Below are 18,924 nucleotides of genomic sequence, written 5' to 3' on the forward strand. Positions count from 1 at the left end.
AAAATTGGACCATACAGACTGCTCAGTGCTAAGTGTGCGATGTATCTCACATGCCACATGAAAAAGTGTGATGCATACTGGAAATCCCTTCTGTAGGGTGCGATGAGCGAAAGCAGACAAATGGCAGAAGTAGTTTGCTAGGTGGAGACCGTGAGAATCTTCTAAATGGTGCTCATTTGACACTTACCTCTCTGAATTCGCCCAAGGATGAGTAAGAGATCATGAAATCTCCAAGTGGAACCAAGAACTATCAGAGAGATGACACTAATCAAAATCCCAGAAGCAGACTCACCCCCCTGCAAACATCTATATATGTATCCCTCATCCTAGATATCCAATGGCTGGAATCTTGTATTTTGTAAGGAATTGATGTTGGCTTCTCTGTGCAACATTGTATTGTTGGGTGATCTAAGATTTTCATGAGGTGAAGAGGGCTTTCATGCTAGGAGGATGGCGCTGGGTCAGACCAATGGGTTGTAATCCTCTCTTCTACTACTTCTATCAATAAAGCTATTTGAGTTTTCCTCCATATTCTTGTATATCTCTGAATCTTGTATTGATATATGCATTTGTATGGTTAATATACATCTGATCCTATATTGTTTATGGTTATAGATCTCTATGCTTTGATGGTATTATGCTGCTTTGACTCTACAGGTGCTCTTTGAAGCAAGACAAGTAAGGAAGGAGTGGCGAAGTTCTATCAAAGGGGAAAGGAAACAAGCAAGGAGCCAAGCGAAAGACTGAGGTTGGTACTCTCTGCTTCTTTCTCATCTATCTCTCATAAAGGAAAACACAAGTGACTTTAGTTTGTTTATTTCTAATATAGCTACCCATCGTAGTGGGACTAGCAGCTCTGAATGGACACTAGTTTTCCCGATAACAGTTTCATCTAGCATAGAAAGTTTAAAGTTGAGCTAAATTTAAATTAGTCTCATCCATCTATTCGCAGATGCAACTGAAGTTGTTATAAAATATGCCAAAGGAGCTGTGGAGGGACTTTATGAAGAGGTGATTTTATTTGCACTTATATTTATCCAGTTTACCATTTCCTATGATCAAAATAGTAAAAAAATTTCAGCTAGAAGAAAAAGTAAATAATGTTAATTTAACTGCCTCTAAATTCAACCCTGAATAAGGAGTTTGTAACTTAGCATCTAGGAGTTCCTCAATAGCCTGCCCAATCACCATGTATCAAAGGCCCTATAGACTAATTAGGTATCTAACAACTAATATTTCTCCTCATTACCCTTCATGTTATAGCTTGGATATAATATGTATATAATATTTTGACATAGTGATATGATTGGAAAAAAATGATTTAGCCAGGAACAATGGTTTGAGCAACATCTGTCAGATAGGTATTGGCACAAGTGTGAGATTGTTGCAAGCCTGAACACATTTCTTCCCATCCATCCTCCACCCTTTAGGTTGTTATCTTTCCTTTGCTGCAACATTTTTGCAGTAACATCATAGGCATGTTCTATTCCTTTGGTGTATCTTTTCACCTTTAGGGGAAATTTCTAGTACAATTTGCCAATATTTATCAACAGTTTGATGAAATGCCAGTCTATTGAAAATTTGGATAATCTCTAGAAATCTAGGCAGCAATGTTTAATGATTCATTTTGTTGAAATTCAAGAAAGTTATTTGAAATTCCACTTTGCTGAAATTTAGGACAATGTGCTGAAATTTCAGCACACTAAAATTGAGGACAGTTCGCTGAAATTTCAATAGAAAAGACCTTTTTAGTTAAGTGATTAGGCATTATGGAATAAATTAAGGTTCATGATTTGTGGGCCATTAGTGCTCAGTCCAAATCAGTCCCCTCATTACATAGGTAACATGTTCTTGATTCTTAATTAGTAAGTCAAGGATCTGTTAAGCACCCACTTCATTAGTCAAGGAAGGACACTCTTATTTGTCAATCGTATATTAGTGTTGCCCAAAGGCATGCACAAAAAGATGATTTTAACTTTCATTTATCGCAAAAAGTTTTAGTCAATGGAACAACCACCATTGTTTTATCTAGGTGCAATGTTATTTATGATGTTCAGTTGCTGCTTTTTTTTGATATGTTTTCTAGTGCAAAGTTAAGATAAAACTCGGCTCAACTTCTTAGGGCTAGGTTACATCTATTTAGTTGTACGTATGTCCTATTGTCAAAGGTGCATGTATTAGATGTCTGCAAGGTTCCTGCCTGTCATTGGTCTGGACTCACATTTTGAGTTCACATTTTGAAAATCTTGGTTGATGGTGTACTTGAGGGGAAATATTTTCTAGTAAGGATGGCATATTTGAAACCCAGATTTAAAAAGAAAACCAAGAAACCTGGGTGAGAAAAACTAACCTAGAGTATAGGAAAAAAAAGTGATGTGGGAGCATAACATCAATTTCCTCTCTGACATGTCTGGTTTCAGTAACAGCAAGGGCTTTGAATCTCTCAAGTTTTGGTAGAACATCCTTTTCCAAGTCTGGCCTGTCCCTGCGCTGAAACTCTGCACATTTCAACCCTAATAGTGTTGATTCCAGAGCCTCACAAAGAGGCCAATCTCTAGCATTTTTGTCCAGGATCTCCTGAAATGAACCATCCTCAATGGTTGCTTCAACTGCATCTATTACAACCATGGGTGGTCTTCCTGTCAGCAATTGCAGAATGATTATTCCCATAGCATACAAATCAGACTTGGGGCCAAGGATACCAGTCCTTTGGTACTCAAGATCAATATAACAAAATGTGCTTGCAGGGACTGTGCTATTGTACTGGGTTAGCATGGTTGTGGTCATTGCAGGCACAAGCCTGGCAAGACCTGCATCACCGATTTTGCTAACGAAGTTGTGATCCAGTAAGATATTCACAGGTTTCATGTCACGGTGAACAATCAGCTCTCGCTTTGGACAGTGAAGAAAAAACGATGCATATGTCACTTCTTGAATGATTCTGAGGCGTTAAAACCATGGAAGATGAGCATTATTTCCCTTGTAGAGGAGACAGTCTTCTAGACTACCATTTGCCATATATTCATATTTAAAACACCCATGCTCAGGGGACGCTCCAAGCAAAAGTACCATGTGAGGGTGACAAACTCAGCTCAAAGTTTCAAGCTGAACAATTTAGGAAAAGAAAAACACACCCAACCAAATATTTAAAAACAAAATAAGCAACCCAAGTATTAAAAATATTCTTTATATTTGTTATTGAGTTTTATATTTTAAGGGCATTAACCATAGGTAGTGCTTTGAATATTTAATACCTCATTGAAATTACTGTATTCCTTGAGTTGCTTCATTTTTAAGAATCTTGACTGCCACTGTGGTATGTTGCAAAGTGCACATGTAGACAACACCATAACCTCCCTCTCCTATCTTGAGTGAATCAGAGAAGAAATCTGTGGCAGTTTGAATTTATTCTATTGAGTATCTTCTGTATCCTTGATGGGTAGATGCAAGCTCTTCATGTGCTTTCTTTCTCTCTTCTGCTTCTATTGTGGCTCTTAATTCTGCATCTCTTCTTTCTTGGGCCTCCTTTTCAGCAAGTTGTCTAGCTTTTTCAGCTATCCTAATGACCATTTCACTCTTTTATTTCTCTTATGGAGTGATTAGTTTTGCTACATCTTCTATTTTCTTTTCTTCCTCGACTTTTCTCACGTCTTCCATCACTTGGAGAGATAGTTCATTGGCCTGTCACCGGCATTAAGCTCCTAAACATCAACCCTCCAGTGTACTACCTAGTACCCACAACTGCATATATGATATTCAACCTACATTCAACTCGACTAGAAATTTTAAAGCAAGATAGACAGATAAAACTCACCATGATTTTCGCTTTCATTGCTTCTTCCCTCTCTACAACAAACATGCCTAGAGTATGCTTTAGCTCATGCTTCAACCTTTCTAGCTCGATCATTATGTCGTGCTGAACAAATAAAGAAAGAAATCATATTAGCTCAGAACAAACCCATTACATGGCTCACCCTTCCAACCACATTACATTCAATGTATTGCTGGATGACATTCTGATAAACAAGGTAGTAGACTTTGGAATTTTGAAATTCATTATTGATGGTGGTACCGATAAAGTGGGAAAAGTCCATGTATCCCCCCAAGGAGAGGAAAAATTTTGTTTCATGGTCATTGTGAAAACTCATTTGAGACACATTCCTTTTGATAGTTTTCTCTTAAGTTACTTACTCACATTCTAAATTTTTTCTTGGTTCTAAAAGTTGTGGGCCTTTTTGCAGCACTAACAATAGGTAGACATGAAGGTGTTGAAGCAAGTGTCTTTGGATATTCCATAAAATATCTTTTGGACTACCATTTGAGTCTTTGTACAAGACACTGCTGATTGGGGATGGGCATGGGCGAATTCCCATAATTGTTCTTGAGATCAAAACTCATTGGACCTGCAATAGGAGAAATAAATTGCAATAAACATAAAAAATAGCAATCATTTTCTTCTATAAATTTTCTAAACATTACTATTATGTTCTCTTTTCTCCTAAGCAATGATCGCATCAAATAAGCCTCTCACCTTGCCCAACCTTGCAAGTATGGCAGGTGCATAAGAGCTAGATCTGACAATTAGCTTTTCACAATCTTATTTTTAAGGTAATCAGATGAGGTGAACATTGAATCGGTAAAGGTTCAAGAGAATAAAATCCACAATTTATCAATTTTGGTTATTCTTTGGGTTATAATGATATGTTAGTATTGTATAAACCTAATTATAATAGCAGTTGACTTGGTTTTAGGTGCCATTCCAACAACATGGGAAAAAATGAGCTTACATTTAGTCATTTGAACAAGTCATTCAGATGCCCATTTCCCATATTACTTAGTTTCAAAACTAAATGTATATAAGATCAAAATTCATTCATGTAATATCAATTTTGAGCATTGAAACAGAAGAGCAAAATTTCCCATAGCTAACCAATCTCATAGGAAAATCCAGTCAAACAAGAAAATACAATGATATCTTACTATTGTGTAAACCTAATTATAATAGAATTTGACTCGGTTTTGGGTGCCAATTACAATAACATGGCCAAAAATGAACTTACACATGGCCATTTCAACAAGCAGTTCACATGCCCATTTCCCAGATTACTCAATTTCAAAACTAAATATATACAATATCAAAATTCATTCAGTAAATAGCGATTTTGAGCATTGAAACAAACAATAAGAGAAAGAGTTCTCATAGCTAACCAATCTCATAGACAAATCCAGTGAAACTCATGCAACTAGGACCTCCTGTAAGCCAAAGAAGAAGTGGATCATTTGCTGGATCTCTTTCTGACTTCAAAAAATAGTAGAAAAGTTCTCTTCCAGTAACCTCACTAACTGTCACGTACCTGCATGAATATGAAGAAAGCACAATGAATTTCATGCAGTTACTCAATTGGTCATCCAATAGAATATAAGCATTGAAGAATCACATCTTTAACCACTCCATATAAAAAATTTAGCTCTTACTTCTTTACTTCATACAACAATTTTGACTCCAATAGTCATTTTTTTTTCAATTGTTACAGAATTTTATCAAATGTCCATAGATATTAAACTCTATTCAAACATATGTCAAACTTCACAGTGTGTGCATATCAATGTAAATCATTTCTTTTTGGATGTAAATAGAGATATGTGTCTTTTATCTTTTTCTCTCTCTTTCTTTTTTTCATATTAACATGCATTCTTCTATTAAAAGTGGAGATTCATCAACTCTTTGGTTCTCTTCTTAATCTTCACATAAATACACAACTGATTGTTTATTTATCAGATTCATATCAACCCAGAATCTGCTATGTTGGTATGCTAATTTCAATATTTGAACATGGACTGTATATAAGATTAAATAGGCTTTACTGTGAATAGATATGACACTTACCCAACATATATCTCAAAACTAATATTTCCATGGTAGCCTAGAAATGACTCTACTCTTGCATTTGCAGGTGCTCCAAAGGAATCAGGCAAGGCAAGGCAAGTGATAATGAAGAAATACTAAGAGTGTGCATATATCTATTTCAGGTACGCACTACTATATTTATTTTATTTTATTTCAGTAAGTAGCTCTCTTGGAAATGGTTGAGCAATGGTATAAAACTTGTCTTACATGAATTTATTATTTTATTCTTAACATGAGGAAGGATGGGTGGTTTGTTGCGCCTCCAAGAAACGATTAACTGCCCAGCAAAAATCTAGTGATAGGGACTTCTTTGCAACTTCAGCTTGTTATGAAGTCGATTAGAATAGTTCATTACATGAATTAGATTCATTGGATATGAAGCATCCTCAGGAACTAGATCGCCACGAATTTGGATACCAGTTGCAACAATTCTCAGGCTGCAAATAAGAGATGGAGCCAACTCGAATTGTGAAATCTAGTAATGGGGGCGATAACTTTGTAGGTCACCAATATATTGAGAATTGGCATATATCATGTTGCGAGGACCTGCACTAATTATCCATCTTTTGTAAAACCTTCGCCAAGACAGGATTGCCAATCAATTGTAGATTCAAATGCATATACATTCTTGCAATTCTTTGTTATCAAGGAAGTCAATTCCAATTATACAGGGGTCTTGAAATTGTGGAGCTAACCATTGGATATGAGTTTAATTTTCACCATTTAATGTGATTCAAGCTTTGGATTTATTTGTTAGAGTAAACCCTCTTGTAGGATGGAGAAATCTTGAACATTTTTCTTTTGCCTCATAATGTCATAAAATGAAATTCCAACTGAGGGTATTGCATGTTCAAATGACATGAATGTATTTTCAACAAATATAAGTGTGCTACCTTATTATTTTCAAGATTGCTTTCCAGAATTGTTTTTTCATATAGATTTAAAATGACTTTGTTGTTAGCTTTAAAAATAATGGAATCTGTTTGTTTTTTTTTTATTGTTCACATGAAAAACATATATTTAAGGTGATTAAAATCACTATTTGGGAACTTTGAATGTTGAAACCACCTTAAATGAACATTTAAAATGATTTTGTTTATATTTTTTTTAAATAATTTTTTATATTGTCTCTAAAGAGACAATAGTTGGAATTATGGACATATAGTCTCGATAAAGATAATATGTTTTTAATCTCAACTATTTTCTCTGAAGAGACAAAAATGTGATTGTGTTTAAAGAGACAAAAATGAAAGTGCCTTTACAAAGACAAATGAAATTGCCTCTAGAGAGACAAATGAAATTGTCTCTTAAGAGAGAATAGTTTTTGTCTTATAGAGAAAATAATAATATGTGTTCTATATTGTCTTTATAGAGACAATTTTTTAAGACACTAATTTTGAGACACCCTCTTGAAAATAATATTTAAGACAATACACAAGTTTCTTTTTGTCTCAAGTTAAGACAATTGACTCAAAAACTGTTTTAAATATGGTCTTAAAACCTCCGTACATGTAGTAGTGAAACTTGGAATTTTTTTAAATCTTTCTAATGAAATTTAAAAAAAACTATTTTTTTTTTATTAGTGTCATCACAAATCCAAGTAATTTCTAAACTTAAAATTCTTTATTCTCATTTTCCTAAATAGAGGAAGCAAGTTATTATAAATTCAGGTTGACTATGTAATTGATAAAATTAAACAATCATATTGATATTGGATTTTCACTTCACAAATTCACATTTAGGATACACACGAAACCCCATTAAGCGTCATTTTTTCCACCCAGCCACAATCCACATACTGCAGAGATCTACTATTAGCTCTGTAATTTTTTTCCTACATTTTTCGGAATATATCTATATATATGTATATAACCAAAGACAATAACGACTTGGGTATAGAAAGATGATATTATATTTCCCAAAGAACAAGATCTATAAATGCATCAATACACTTGTTACCTTATTCACAACAACACGTCCACATTTCTTTGACATACTGCAGAAACCTGGTATTAGCTCTGCATCTCCTTTCCAGTGGATATGTACTTCAGTTTTAGATTGCAATTATGCATTAAAATTTTGAAAAGTATATATATAAAATTCAATAATGATTAGCCAAAGACAATAACTACTTGGATATAGAGAGATGATATTATATTTCCTAACGAACAATATTTGTAAATGCGTGAATACACCTATTACCTTCTTCACAACAACACGTCCATGTTTCTTTGACATACTGCAGAGACCTAGTATTAGCTTTGCAACTCCTTTTCAGGGAATTGTACTTAGTTTCAGATTGTATATATATATATATAGATAGATAGCGAGAGGAAATACCTAATTGAATGACGATATTATATTTCCCATAGAACAGGATCTGTAAATGCATCAATACACTTGTTACCTTTTTCACAACAACATTTGCATGTTTCTTTTCCGAGTTGAAAGTAGAAACATGTAAGATGGAGGATTTGAATTTTTCGTTATAAAAAATTATTTTAAGTTAAGAGATGTTAAAACTAGGATTAGTTTAGGATTAGTTTATTATTAGTTATTTTTTTATTCCCATATGGAGAAGTTATTTAGACATAATTGTCTCCTCTATTTTTTATTTGTATAAATCCCATGTGTTTGATCAATAATACATATCATTTATTTTTGTGGAGCTTATTATGGGTTTGTCTCATGGTGGTATTAGAGCCACAGTGAAGTTATAAATTCCATGTGTTGTTTGAGGCTCAATAAACTGCCAACATCGGAGGAGAAGTAGTCAACAACGCAAGACGTGGAAGTATTTGTAGTCAGACTTGAGAGGAGTTTTGGAGTTGTGTGTATTTGTAGTTAGACTTGAGAGGAGTTTTGAAGTTGTGCATGTTCCTTTGTTCTAAAAGAGATATCAAAAGAGATTTTTTCTCTATGATTGCCTCCTTCAAAGAACACGTATCAAGGTTCTGGTCAGGAGGACATTGCTACCAACGAAGAAGCTAAAAATTGTATAAATTATTTGAAAGAGAATTGAGTTCCGTAGATAATTTCTTATTTATTGCTTGCCTACTTGAATTCCTCTCTACTTGAATGTTTGGTCTTCTAAGTCGTTGGATTTCAAAAATTAAGGGAGACATAATAAATTTCGCAGTTGAGTATAGTCTAAAGTTATATTAAAGTATGACAAAAATATGAGTACTTTAGATGATGAATGTATAAATTGAATATGTCTATATCTACCTATCTACCGCTCTTGTTTCAAACTCAGTCTCTGGACTTTTGAGCTTGTAAAAAAAAAAATTGGTTCACAGGTTTCCCATTCCACATGGCTTTTGTGGGATGCGAAAAGTGAATTCCTTTTTTATGATAGACATGAGTCTGTTCCACTTGATGCATTTGTGTTCAGATTTTATTCTCTTTTTGACCAACAGTTGGATCTTATAAATACTTCTTAATAACTTTAGTTTCGGTCATGGTGATAACGTCAAATGCGCTGTTTTTTATAACATCACAAGTAGCTTCAAATTTAAATGCATTCTTTTTTGTAGATGTCATGTTGGCATTCCTGCGTATATGACTGCAAAGGTGCTTTTGCCCGACCTTTCTGTTTCACCAGCTAGTTAAGGGTTTCAACATTTCAATTTTCATTGCTTGACTAGTGAGTGGTTGGTTGTTGGTATGTGTATTGAATTGATATTTTTTTATATGGACAAAATTACATTTTTTTGATTGTCAGTTTTATTTATAGTCACTGGTATCATTAGTTGGTGTTGTCCTAAGTGGAAAGGAAAATTATCAAGAATGGTTTAGAAAAGGTAAAAATACACTTATTTTTAATGACCAATAAGAAGGAATTTGTGAAAGAAAAGGAAACAATGAACCATAGCCAGGGAAAATTTTAAGGATGAAAAATTATCTTGATGTTTAAAAGCATTGACGAATCTCACTAGTCCCTAATATTCAAACCATAAAGTGTTTATTGATGTTTTTGTAAAATTATTCAAATTTATAATGATTTTATATATACTCTCTATATAATGTTCAATTTTTAAGGTAAACTAATTTTATATTATAAAATTTGGGTGAATCATTTTTATACAAAACTAGAAATTGGCGAATCTTTATTCTGGGAAAATCATGGAAGATTAACCCACTTGCTAATATTAACCCCTAAAATTTTCCATCAAGATAGCAGCCTGCAGAAGAAAATCAACTAGAAATTTTGCATAGTAAGGATAAAAATACCTATGCTTTAATCTCTAGTTCAGTGACATCAGAGGTAAGCATATATATAATTCAAAGTAAAACAACATTTGAAGCTTTCAAAAAATTAAAATAACTTTATGATTCACATTCAAAATTGGAGATTATTCAATTACTATTAAAGTTGTTTAATCTAGAGATGAAATATAATGATCCTTTGAAACTAGCTTATGAAATTAAATATATCAATCATGAAATTGAATCTACTAGTGTTAAGGTTGATTTACAACTTATTTCCCTTATAAAATCTCTCTACCCGCTATGCTTTAATCTCTACTTCAGTGACAAAAGAGGTAAGCATATATATTATTCAAAGTAAAACAACATTTGAAGCTTTCAAAAAATTAAAAGAATTTTATGATTCACATTCAGAATTTGAGATTATTCAATTACTATTGAAGTTGTTTAATCTATAGATGAAGGATAATGATACTTTGAAACTAGATTATGAAATTAGAGATATCAATCACGAAATTGAATCTACTGGTGTTGAGGTTGATTTACAACTTAATGTGTTTATAAAATCCCTCTACCCTAGTTATTCACACTACTTGGAATCTCTCCAAGCTAGTGGACAATTAAAAGAATTATACTTTGATAAATTACTAGGTAAAATTATTGAAAGAGAGAACACCTTTGGAAAGAAAGAGTCTCTTCCCAATCCCAATGTTGAGGCTTTGTGTCTAGCACAAAAAGAACAAAAGTCTCAAGAAGTGTTTGCCAGAAAAAATAAGAGTGGCAGTGGTCATGGTAGGAGAAATTATAGAGTCACGGGGGGGGGGGGAATAATTAGGGAGACAGGCAAAAAAGTAATTTTAATAATAAACCAATTATAAAATTATGTTTTATATGTGGTAAATTTTGTCACACTTTTGCTAATTGTAGAATTCCTTAGGAGAAATTCAGTGAAAGGAGAGAACAAATGGGTAAAAAGAAATACCAAAAACCTTGAGATAAAGGAAAATCATCTGAGAATGCACATTATGTTTTTGCGCCTTGTAATTTCAATATGGATTATGTCTTTAGTACTTCATTTTCTTCATGGCATGACAATTGGATCTTAGACACATGTTCCATTTGTCATATGACCTTTAAGAGAGATTTCATTGAAAAATACAATGATCACATTAATGGAATAGTTTAGTTTGTTGATAAATATCAAATTAAACCTTTAGTGATCAGATCTATTCGATTAAAGATGCCAGAACTTGGAGATTATATTCTACACGATGTTCTTTTTATTCCATAGTTTCAAAGGAATTTATTGTCTCTTTTAAAAATCAAACAACATGGGAATTTAATACATATATTTGATGGTATAATATAGATTCAAAGAGCATATGATAATGAAACTATTATGACTTGTGTGGAAGAATACAAATTGTTAAAGTTGAATGGTATGCCATCCATTGCATTAAATAATACTCGTTTGATTAAGAAAAATGATGCTTTGTCTTCCATTTTCTTATGGCTTTCTCATTATGGTCATATCAATTATGACAGTATAATAATTATTAGACAATAGGGAAATAAAGGGATTCCAACAATTGGACGAAAACTTACTCCATGTAATGCTTGTATTTTAGGGAAGCACAGTAAACAGTCTTTTCAAAGTTCTACTTCTAGAGCTTTAAGAAAACTAGGTCTCATACATTTAGATTTATGTGGAATCATTCTTGTTGCAACTCCTAATGTTAATAAATATATGCTGACATTTATTGATGATTATTCGAGGATGTGTTGGGTTTATATCTTGAAAGAAAAATCACAAGTTTTTAATGTGTTTAAAAAATTTCATATCTTGATTACAAATGAAACTCAACTTAATAGAGGCACTCTAAGAACTGATAATGGTGGCGAGTATCCTTCACATTCTTTTGAAAACTATTTGCAATATAATTACATCAAACACTAAACAAAATTTCCTTCTAATCTACAACAAAATGATGTTGCAGAACGAATGAACAGAACATTGCTTAATATGGTTAGATCATTGATGTTCTTTAAGAATGTAAAGTTGCTGTTTTGGGGAGAAGTAGTGATTTGTGCAACTTATATTATAAATTGTTGTCCTTTTTTCATCAACAATAAAATTCCATATGAAATGTGGTATAATCGTCTTCCTATTGTTCAACATTTCAATGTTTTTGGTTCTCAATGTTATGCTTTGATTCCTAAGCAACAAAGAAACAAGTTGAGTGCAAGAAGCAAAAAATGTATATTTTTGGGATATTCCAATACTTCTAAGGCATACAGGTTATATGATGAAGAAAATAAGAAGTTTATTTTATCAAGAGATGTAGTTTTTCTTGAATCAAATAAATATACATCCATCATTGATAGACAACTCAATCATTTAGAAAAAGTTTAATTCCAACAAATTTTATTATGAATACGATAATAATATTCCACATCCTAAAGGTGAGATTCCCATTCTAGATTAGTCTATGGATTTTCCTTCAATAAATTTTCCTCTTAATGATGATAATGGTTATGCTGAAGAAAATTTGGATGATAGAAGTGTTTCTGCAGAGACAGAAAGTTCTTTTGTTCTAAAAGAATCTACTCCAAAAGATGAGAAAACACTTCCATAAGTTGAGAAACTGTCACAAAGATCAACTCATATTAAAACATTTCCAAGAAAATATGATGATTTTGAAACAGGAAGTTCTTCGGGTAACTACTCTCATGATTCTGAAGATAATTTTTTCTGTTGATAGTGAGCCTACTTATTTTGAAGAAGTTGATAGTTTTAATGAAGAGAAATATGCAATGAAAAAGGAATATGATGCTCTCATTAAAAATGGTACTTGGAGGTTGGTGGATCATCCTATTGGCATCAAACCCATTGGTTGAAATTAGGTTTATAAAACTAAGTATAAAGCTAATGGTTCACTTGAGAAGCACAAAGCAAGGCTTGTGGCAAAGTGATATGCAAAAAAGGAAGGTGTTGATTATAGGTAAAAATTTACTCCTATAGCCAAATGGGGCACTATTAGAACCTTCTTTTATATTGAAGCACAGAAATGATGGAAAATTTATCATATTGATGTAAAAACTATATTCCTAAATGGTATTTGAAGGAAGATTTTTACATATTTCAACCAGAGGAATTTTTTGTCAAAGGTAAAGAACAAAATGTAAGAAAACTAATGAAGTCCTTGTATGGTTTGAAACAAGCACCATGTGCATGATATGAAAAACTAACCAAGCATATTCTTAAGTTGAATTATAAACAATTTTACCTAGATGATGCAACTCTTTTTGTTAAGAAGGTTGCAGGATCAATTGTATATCTAGTTGTCTATGTTGATGATTTAATGATTATAAGGAACAATGATGAATATATTATCTCTTAAGAAAGAATTGCAAAAGGTTTTTGGAATGACTATATATCATCTTATAAGGCTTCATCCCTTATGTATGGCCCTCCATACAATACTGCACTTTGATGGGCACGCAAATCACAAAATGAAACTTGTGATGGGTGATTTAAAGGGGAAACCATATACTTGTAGCGCCTACCATAGTCACATCGATCCCAGTAATTGGATATATCAATGCGAGTAGGTGGATCGTAACGCTCATGTGGATGTGAGTTTCACCAAAAAAGACATGATTGGACTCTTAAACTATGGCATTCACACAATTGCACCTGTCAACTGTAGCAGAAAAAATTTGGTCACTAACAGAATCGTCAAGCTCTTCGTTAAATGTTGTTGCTGACTAGCTTTAGTAAAAGTAATCATTAAGCCCTTGGTTAACTGGTTCACTAAGGCCTTCGTTAAATGCTATGGTAATTCTGTCCAGTCTATTCTTGACAATGTCTCATGAAATGAATAATAAATATTTTCAAATTTCCATGGACATATCTCTAATCCGTTCATCAATTTTAGGGTTATGTTTGTTAAGGGTAGTAATGAGATGATCAATAAATTAAAATTGTTGTGACCATATCCATGATATATTGTCATACCAGGAGGTAACTCCTCAAAACAAATCATGATATTCATTCAGGTTGGTCTTTATTATATACATGAGGGAGAGAATATTCATTTCATCTCCCGGTGACTCTTCATCTTTTCTATCATTTATTTACATTAATTATAGTTGTTCGCCCAATCCTGATGATTAGGTGTCAACATTCCCCCACTTAATCTGAAGGGATGTTGGTGATTCCAAGTTTTTAAACTTTCAAGCTTTTCTCTTCCAAGCGCTTTGGTGAAGATGTCTGCAATTTGCTCATTAGTAGAACAACGGCGGAGATGGATTGTTTTGGCCTCAACATGATGTCGAATCAGATGATATTTAGTATTGATGTGCTTCGTTCGATCATGGAACTTTTGATTCTTGGCAAACTTTATTGCCGAGGTATTGTAAATCATGAGTGGAGTCGATTGTATTTGTTTTACCTGCAAATCTTCAAGAATTTTCCTGAGCCACACAATTTCTTTTGTTGCCTCAACTGCTGCCACATATTCTGCCTCTGTTGTGGAATCTACTGGAACTGATTGTTTGCATGATCTCTAAGAGACAGCTCTTGATCCAAGACTCATAGCATAACCTGAAGTAGATACCCCAGTTTCTTTGTCTCCATCGAAGTCTTAATCAGAATATCGAATCAAGCTGAAGTCGCCCACCTGTGTATACTTGATTCCAAAGTCTTGAGTTCCCTTCAAGTTCCTTAGAACTATTTTTGCAGCATACCAATGTCCTTCACAAGGCTTTTGCATAAACCTGGAGAGGATTCCAATAGCAAATGAAATGTCTAGTCTGGTAGTAGTTAGGTAGTTGAGACTTCCTACAAGTTGTCTATACTTTGTTGCATCCTCAAATTCTTTTCCTTCAATGGATGTGAGCTTTAAGTTTTGTTCCATTGGAGTAGTGAGAGGATTACATTCTATCATGCAAAACTTTTTCAACAGATCTCCAATGTAATTCTTTTGAGAAAGGAATATGGACTTTGGATGTTGTGTTACTTCAATACAAAGATAGTAATGAACATAGCCCAAATCAGTCATTTCAAAACCTTTCCTCAATTCCTTCTTTATGGATGCAATGTAGCTTTCATTGTTCCCTGTCATCAAAAGATCATCTACATATACCACAATATATACAACTTTTTTTCCAACCTTCTTGACAAACAAAGTTGCATCATCAAGATCATAATGTTTGAAATTGAGTTTCAGAAGATGCTGAGTTAGTTTTTCATACCAGGATCGCGGTGCTTGTTTGGGGCCGTACAAGGATTTCACAAGTTTTCATACTTTATGTTCATGTCCTTTCACAGCAAATCCTTCAGGTTGGGACATAAAAACATTCTCTTTTAGATCTCCATTCAAGAAAGCAGTTTTTACATCCATTTGATGGACTTTCCAATCGTTTTGAGCCGCTAGGGCAAAGAGTGTCCGGATGGTAGCCCATTTTGTTGTGGGGGCAAAATTCTCCTCATAATCGACCCCTTCCTTCTATGCAAAACCTTTTTCCACAAGCCTAGATTTGTGCTTGTCAAGTGAGCCATCAACTTTGTACTTGTTCTTGCAGAGCCACTTGAAACCAATTGGTTTGGTTCCTAATGGAGGATTAACTAGCTTCCAAGTGCCATTCTTTATCAAGGCATCATACTCCTTTTGCATCGCTTCTTTCCATTCATCATGAGAAGTAGCTTCTTTGAAGGAAGTTGGTTCAAAATCTGTAGACAAATTCAATTCACAATCGTAAGAAACATCCATATCAATAGGTGAATCAAAGTCATCTACATCACCTCCATTTTTCCGGTTTGAATTTCTAGTTCCTGTCTTTCCAACCTCATCAGGATGAACACTTTCAAGTGTCTTTGTCAACCACTTTGGGGGACCTTTCTCAGATGGTCCAAGCTTCTCCGTTGATTGAGTTGGGACTGAATCAAGATTGAGTCTCCCAATTCTGTCAATCACGTCACTTAAAGTATCATCCATTGTTGGAGTTTCATTCGGGGGATAGAGTGCTTTAGAAGAAGATTCCATAGGTTGATCTAGTATACGAATATTCCCTTCAAGATGTGGAATCTAATTATCAAACTCTTGAAATGATTTTTCATTTGCGAATCTATCCAAGTGATCAAGTTGTCGCTCAACAAAATTGTCATTTTTAGAAGATTCAAGAAAGATTACATCTCTAGATACAACAAACTTTTTATTGACTTCATCATAGAGACGGTATGCTTTGGAGGTGTTTGAATACCCCAGGAAGATATACTTACGACTTCTTGCACCAAGTTTGTTTGTATGTACCTTTGGTATCAAGGCATAACAGGTGGAACCAAAGACCTTGAGATGATTTACCGAAGGAATGTGCCCATACCACATTTCATAAGGAGTCTTGTTTCTGATAGCATTAGATGGACATCTATTCTTTATATATATAGCACATAGAACTGCATCAGCCCAAAACATTATTTTTACATTTTTGAAGAACAACATGGAGCGTACCATATTTAAGATTGTCCTATTCATTCTTTCAGCTACACCGTTCTGTTGGGGATTATAAGGCACAGTTGTTTGATGTTTGATCCCATGTTGGTGAAGATAGTTTTCAAATTCATTTGAAGTGTATTCTTTTCCATTATTAGTGCGAATAAAGCCAATATGAGATTGTGCATCATTTTCAATCCATTTATGAAAGTTCTTGAATGTTTGAAAAGAAGTAGATTTGTTCTTCAATAAATAAACCCAACACATTCTGGTGTAGTCATAAATAAATGTCATCATATATTTATTTCCATTTGCAGAAGGAACAAGCATTGGACCACATAAATCTGAATGAATGAGTTCAAGTTTTCTATGTGCTCTTGAATGTGAATCATGAAAAGACTGTTCACTATGCTTTCCTAGAATACAAGCATCACATTTCTTAAGTTTCCTAGGAATTGTAGGAAAACCAATAACACCATTTTTCTCCAACAAGCAGAGGCTGTCATAGTTCAAATGTCCAAATCTAGCATGCCATAATAAACTTGATGGAAGTGTACCTTCTTCATAATGAGAATTATATGAGAAATGTTGTGCACGAGTAGAGGTACCCTCCAACTTGAGAAGCCTTTCTTCTTCTATCCCCCTCATGACAAGTGAGTGTCAGATGCTTTTCTCACCTCAAGCTTTCCATCAAACATATGAATGGAGTGACCTTGCTGGTGGATGTGGACCAAGGACAACAAGTTTCTCTTCAGCTGTGGGGGATATAGAACATGGTGCAAAAGAAAGTCTAGAAGACCAGGCAATTTAAGCCTGATTGTGCCAAGCCCTGATGGCTTGAGTTTTGATTGGTCTGCAAAGTATACTACTTCATCAACATTGTCAGTAAATTCTTCAAAAAAATCTTTTCTATGAGTCATGTGGCAAGTTGCTCCTCAATCAAGCAACCAATCATTTTTCCAAGAAGCAAGTGAAGCATTAAATAAGTCTTCATTTACTCCAATATTACATTGTGCCACAACATAATGAGCGGATTCAGGTGCTTTACCTTTGTCTATGTCATTCATTTTGCCTTTGGTTTGGTTTCTTTGCTGTTCAATTTTGTCCCAAGGTAACTTGCATGTGGAGGAATCATGTGATTCATTTCTTTTGCAGTGTATGCAGTGCAAATCTGACTTTTCTCCTCGAGAGTGTCTGCCCCCTGCCTCTGAAATATCTTCCTCTTCCTCTTCGACCACCTCTTCCTCTGGAAGAATCTTGGGCAAGATTATTTTCTTTATGAGCAAGGCACACAGCCTCTTCATAAGATTCAGGGGTTGTCTTCTTTCCAAAAGCTTTCTATCTTTCAACAAAATTTTTCACAAGGGAGTCAAAGGTAATATCTTTGATGTTTCCATTTGCTTGCAATGAATCAAGATAATTGGAGTAAGTAGGATAAAGTGCCTTGAGAAAAGAGATAAGAGGAATATCCAATTCAACCTTAGTGGCTTTGATATCATGCATTATAGATTTTACTTCGGATGCAAGAGTAAGAGGATCATTATTTTGTAATTCAAGAGTGAAGAGTTTAATCATGAGTTGAACAACTTCAAGTACAGAGTGTGAGTCATAGAGTTTCTTCAGCTTTTGTAAGGCTTCAAAAGCATTTGAAAATGGAGAGATATGTTGAATCACCTCTTCAATTACAGATGTTGCAATTAATGCATAGGCTTTGCTGTTCTTATTTTCCCAAATGGCGAACTCCTTTTCTGAGGTAGGTTGTTCTGGCTCTTTGTCTCTATCTCCAACACACACACCTTTGCACAACTCATTGAGAATGAGGGTGTGTTTTATCTTCCGGGACCACTCAGGATAGTTCTCCTTGCCAATGAGAACTCCTCCCACAATAGATATGATTGAATGCATTGTAAAATCTGTGTACTGTGGGAAAAAAAAATACTTCTGCTGCAAAATTTTACTCCTAAAAAAAATTTGATTCTGATATATGGAGACAGAGGTATCACTGTACAAAATGTAATACCATACACTGCAATATCTTTCAACGTAATAGCATTCACCATTCATCGACTATAATATTCAATGCCATACACATATACAATGCAACAGCTCACAGTCGTGTTGGGACCCGGTGCCACTGCCTCCAATACAATCTCCAAGGGAGGCCACAGCGTATCAACTGAGCAGCGATGAAATGAAGACCCCTAGCACAAAAGCTTCGGGTGGAAAGCCTAATGCCACTAAGACTTCTTCGAAGTACGTTGCAGCTGACGGTTTTCCCAATTCAGATTTTGATGATCTGCTAGCTCAGACTTT

The 18,924-nt window shown here is 34.2% G+C and overlaps 1 pseudogene; it reads right to left on the reverse strand.

The window, feature by feature from the left end:
* Positions 1-2,310: 2,310 nt before the first annotated feature.
* On the reverse strand, positions 2,311-18,671 carry LOC149200589 (U-box domain-containing protein 52-like; annotated as a pseudogene).
* Positions 18,672-18,924: the final 253 nt, after the last annotated feature.

Source organism: Pinus tabuliformis, chromosome 2_1, assembly GCF_031772625.1.
Source record: "Pinus tabuliformis cultivar Carrire ecotype Pingquan chromosome 2_1, CPIR1, whole genome shotgun sequence".
Lineage (NCBI taxonomy): Eukaryota > Viridiplantae > Streptophyta > Pinopsida > Pinales > Pinaceae > Pinus > Pinus tabuliformis.